Source organism: Lathyrus oleraceus, chromosome 5 (genome assembly GCF_024323335.1).
Source record: "Lathyrus oleraceus cultivar Zhongwan6 chromosome 5, CAAS_Psat_ZW6_1.0, whole genome shotgun sequence".
In the NCBI taxonomy this organism is placed as follows: domain Eukaryota; kingdom Viridiplantae; phylum Streptophyta; class Magnoliopsida; order Fabales; family Fabaceae; genus Lathyrus; species Lathyrus oleraceus.
In genome coordinates, this window is record NC_066583.1 from 361473668 (window position 1) to 361478778 (window position 5111).

The window sequence follows — 5111 nt, forward strand, 5'->3', positions numbered from 1 at the left end:
ATCATGCATATCATGTACATATCATCCTTGCATTACAGACATGCTTGGGAGAGACTTCTCACTTTGGGTTTTGACTGAGAGAGGATTGCTGATCATCGTCCGCACCGCTACTCAACCAGATTGAATCAACAGAGGAGTATGGATCAGGTTCAAGCAGAATTGGCCGAAATGAGGGCAAACATGGTCCGGTTCATGACACTGATGCAAGAGATACTGACAGTTGTCATCCCCGGTGGGATCTATCACAATTGGGTCACTGTGGGCTTTCCTACAGTTGTTCATAAGTCGGAGTAATAATCACTTTGTTTAGAAACCTTTCTCCCATGCCAAAAGGAGAAGTGATGACATTGTTGGCAACATTTTGTGCAATGATATTTTCATTCAAATAATTCATGTTAAAACATTTGTTTTCCATTTGTTTTCCCTTTTTGCTTTTTTGCATGAAATTGGTGATCACAAAAAACCTTAAAAAACAAGAATAAAAGCAATCTTTTCATCTGCATAACGATTGTCTTGTTTGATTTTCAAAAAGCTTTTCATATCAAAATCATTATGCAGGTTGTTTCTCAAACCCATTGAACATAATGATCGGACGTCATCTCCCAATTTTGAATTCCCTGTATTCAAAGCGGAAGAAGATGATGTTGAAGGGATTCCTGACGGTATTTCCCGATTTCTTGAGCAAGAAAAGAAGATCACACTCAGCTGCATCTCGAGAATCAGCAGAACAGCCAACCGGGGCATTTATCAAAAAAAGAGAAAAAGAAAAAAAAAGAGGAGGGTGCAAAATAAAAAAAAAAGAAATCAATCAAAATCAAAAGAAATCAAAAGAAATCAAATCAGAAGAAAGAAAAAAAAAGAAAGAAAAAAAAAAAAGAGAAATAGCACCCTCAAAGTCCCAAGTTGACTGATGCTGAATGGATTCAGAGTCACTATGACCAGGTGAATCCAATCGAAAAGAAGAGATCAACTGCCATGTAGCATGGTCAGTTACATCAGCAGAGAGTGACGAAAGCACGCGATAAGAGGGTCAAGCCTCGTGTGTTTCGAGGGACCTTGTGCTCAAGAAAGTCTTGTCTTTCGTGCCCGAGTCCAGGGGCAAGTGGACTCCAAGCTATGAACGTCCATTTGTTGTCAAGAGAGCCTTTTCAGGCAATGTTTTGACACTTACAACAATGGGTGGAGAAGTTCACTCGTCCTGTGAATTCTGATGCAGTCAAGAAATACTTCGCCTAAAAGAAAAAAAAGCAAAACAGCTCGCTAAGTCGAACACCCCAAAGGGCGACTTAGGCAAAAAGGAGCGTCTCGGTGGATTGAAAACCCGAAAGGGCGATCCAGGCAAAAGTTAGAGACATTGAAAAAAGAATTTGCATCCCGCTAGATTGAGCACCTCACACTGGGGCAATCTAGGCAAAATTAGGGATTTGGCAAGTAACTGCATCTTGACAAGACTGTGCTCTATATCTGTCATCCGTCAGGGGTTCTCGATTCGTCGTCAACTGAAGCTCCGAATACATCGAAAATTCGGAATGGTAGAGGAAAGGTCATTATGTTCAATGTAGCCCTCTCCAATATATATCACCGATTTCAAACTTGTACAGATCTATGGAGTCTCGCCCTTTGCAGACTACCATTCCATCACATTAATTTGAGCTTTTATCCAAATTGTTTGCACTCTTATTTGTTTCAACTCAACAAATGTTTTGCATGTTTTCATTGATAAGGTATCATTGTTTTCAAAATAAACAAATTTTTCAAAATTGTTCTTAAACAAAGTGAACGTTCACAATGATGGAAGGATACTTAGGAGATCCGCAGTGCTCTCCCGAGGGTGGTATAATTACCAACAGGTAAGACATTTGTTCGTATCTCGAGCATAACTGTATCTTTTTCCTGACGAACCTCTTTTGGTTTCTCCTCAGCAAGGTTGCTCAGTGCAGTGTTGGTTGAAGTTGTTTATCTTCATGTTCCCGGCAGTACAACACTCTTCCTCCAAGTCCCTCTTAGCCCTATTGTGGGGCATCTCCAGTATAGGGTTGTTTGAGCCCTACCGTGGGGCATTCCCAGCAAGGTTGCTGTTGAAATACTTTTGTGGGGCAGTTCCCCAAGCAGAGTGTTTACTGAAGACTTTAACTTTCCTCTCTCCAGCAGAGTAGTCTTCCTCTCTCCCCCAGCATGGGTGCTTTTCTTGGAAGATTCAGTATTCGGTGAATTGACATCCCAGTACTCCATCATGTCCTCAGATGGATCCCCAGCGGAGTTGTTGGCATGATGAGCTTTATCAATGCCTATGTATCCTCATCAGAGATCTGGTTGCTTCTTGGTATCCCTGATTTCCAGCACAAGTTGTTGTGGCGCATCCGCCTGTATGTTGAACTCTTTTCTCCGGTTGTGACCGACGATCCCTCCGGAAACCTCTGGTGGTCTTTCTCCCCTGCAGGATGATGATTGTTCCCTATTGTCCCAGCCTCCAGTGGATTTTCTTGGCTCTATGGTGACTTTGGTTTTCTCTCCGGACGGTTGATTCCCGGACCTGCGTGTTGAGCATGTCTGTTTGTCAGCATTCATCATACATTTTTAGATACTGCATACATGCATAATCATAGCATTCAGATACTCATGTTGCAGCTGTTGCCATGTATCTGTTGATGGTTGTTTCCTGCTATTTGTTGATACAGATCTCTCCAGTAGATTTTCCTCAAGCAGATGTGGGTGTGTCTGATCTCTCCATGTAGAGCCAACCCCTTAAGCAGAAAATGTCTATCCTTTCCTGCCATTTCCCCACTGAGATACATCCTCGTGGATGACGGTTGTTTCCGTTCCCTCCCAACACACATTGGGATGGGTTTTCCCTATTGAGTTCTTTCCTCATTAGGATGAGTCTTGTTTCAGTCTGCCTTTTTGGATCGATCCTAAATTGGCTTCCTGTTGGCTGTCTCCTGTACTTCCCTGGGGCATAAATGAATAGTCGCTCACTAACCGGCACTCATTCATCTTATCCTCGGCGGAATTTGGTGGCCTCTACCTACGAACCGGTAGCTGTAAGTCCTTTCTTTACGGTCTTCTACCCACTACTCGGTAGTTGTAAATCCTTTTTTCTCACTCTGTCTCTCAGCAGATCGTTTGGTGGCCTCTACCTACGAACCGGTAGCTGTAAGTCCTTTCTTTACGGTCTTCTACCCACTACTCGGTAGTTGTAAATCCTTTTTTCTCACTCTGTCTCTCAGCAGGTCGTTTGGTGGCCTCTACCTACGAACCGGTAGCTGTAAGTCCTTTCTTTACTGTCTTCTACCCACTACTCGGTAGTTGTAAATCCTTTTTTCTCACTCTGTCTCTCAGCAGATCGTTTGGTGGCCTCTACCTACGAACCGGTAGTTGTAAGTCCTATCTTGGTGGTTTTCTACCTACTAGCTGGTAGTTGTAAAATCCCACTTTCCTCCCCTTGTTGGAGTTAACCCTGTGTACTCATCCTATCGATGACTGGTTACTTTTCCGTGGTTTTCTGCCTACAAACCGGTAGATGTAATCCCCTCTTTGTGGTATTGATACTCTTTTCCCCTTTGGATACTTGCCTTGATCAAGAAGTATTGTCCCCATTGGGTCTTCCCCTTCTTTTTGGATATTTGCTTCGAGTTAGCAACTTTATCCTCTTTTGATTGGTCATCTTTTGCATACCTAGCCTGGTACCCTGATGCCTTTCTTTTCGGTTGTTTATCCATTTAACAACCTGCAACCCGGTTATGGATAATCTTCCATGCGAGTGTATTATCTACGTTTTTGACGGCTATAGATAATATATCTCATGCACTCTTTGGTCAATCTTTCGATTGTTTTTCTCCAGCAGAGTTCATCCTACCAATGGATTGGACGAATTCCCGTAGCAGGTCGATACCTGCATCCCCAGCTTTGTTGTTTCTACTTGTGAATTATGTGGGTCGTCCCCGGCGGAGTAACAGTTATTCCCCCAAAGCAGAGTTTATCGTTGTATGAGCCTTATCCCCCAGAGAGTTGCCTGGTTTATCTTCCCCAGCGGAGCAGTTATTTCCCCAAGCGGAGTTCTTGTGAATTGATTGGGATATCCTCAGCAATTTACTCTTGTCTTTAGCAAGTGGTGTGCTTACTCCCCAGCGAGTTGCATTGTTTTCCCCTAGCGGAGTTGTATCGATGGCTCCCCGGCAGTTGCCTTGCTTCCCCCAGCGGAATTGTATTGAAGTTTTCTCAGCACAGTCGTCCTGTGTATTCCCCAGCGGAGTTTTCATCATTTTGCATCTTGCATATAGTAATCATCGCATCCTCAAAACTGCGTAGCATTTCCATTCCATATGGAGCATTACGCCATAGAAAAATTCAAACATATGCATTCATGTGTTCGACCCCCCATCAGGCAGTATCCCCGGCAGAGGCGGATCATCTTTATTCAACATCAGCACAGCACGTCTGCTACAGTTGCTTCGACAGCATTCAGAATTGATATCCCCACAGAGGTTTATTTCCTCACCCGATGGTGACAGAAAGTTTGTTTCTCCCCAGTGAGACCCCCAGCAAGTGATCAGCCTTGCTTTGACATATCTCAGATGTCCGTTCTTGTAATACCAGTAAGTATCATGTCAGCACCCGCGTGTGTTTTCTTTTTTGGTGTCGGTAAACACCATTGCTTCGGTGTCGGTGAACATCGAGTCTCACCCAGTCATCGGTAAATGTCTGGTCATTTTTTTGGTGTCGGTAAACGCCATTGTTCCGGTGTCGGTAAACATCGAGTCTCACCCAGTCATCGGTAAATGTCTGGTCATTCTTTTGGTGTCGGTAAACGCCATTGTTTCGGTGTCGGTAAACATCGAGTCTCACCCAGTCATCGGTAAATGTCTGGTCATTTTTTTGGTGTCGGTAAACACCATTGCTTCGGTGTCGGTAAACATCGAGTCTCACCCCAGTCATCGGTAAATGTCTGGTCATTTTTTTGATGTCGGTAAACATCATCTTTCGATGTCGGTAAACATCGAGTCTTTCCCTCGGTCATCGGTAAATGTCTGATAATTCCCCAGCTAGAAATCCCCAGTAGAGTCATCTGTAAATGTCCTTTCTGGTTTCCGGTTGCGATTATTCGTTTCCTC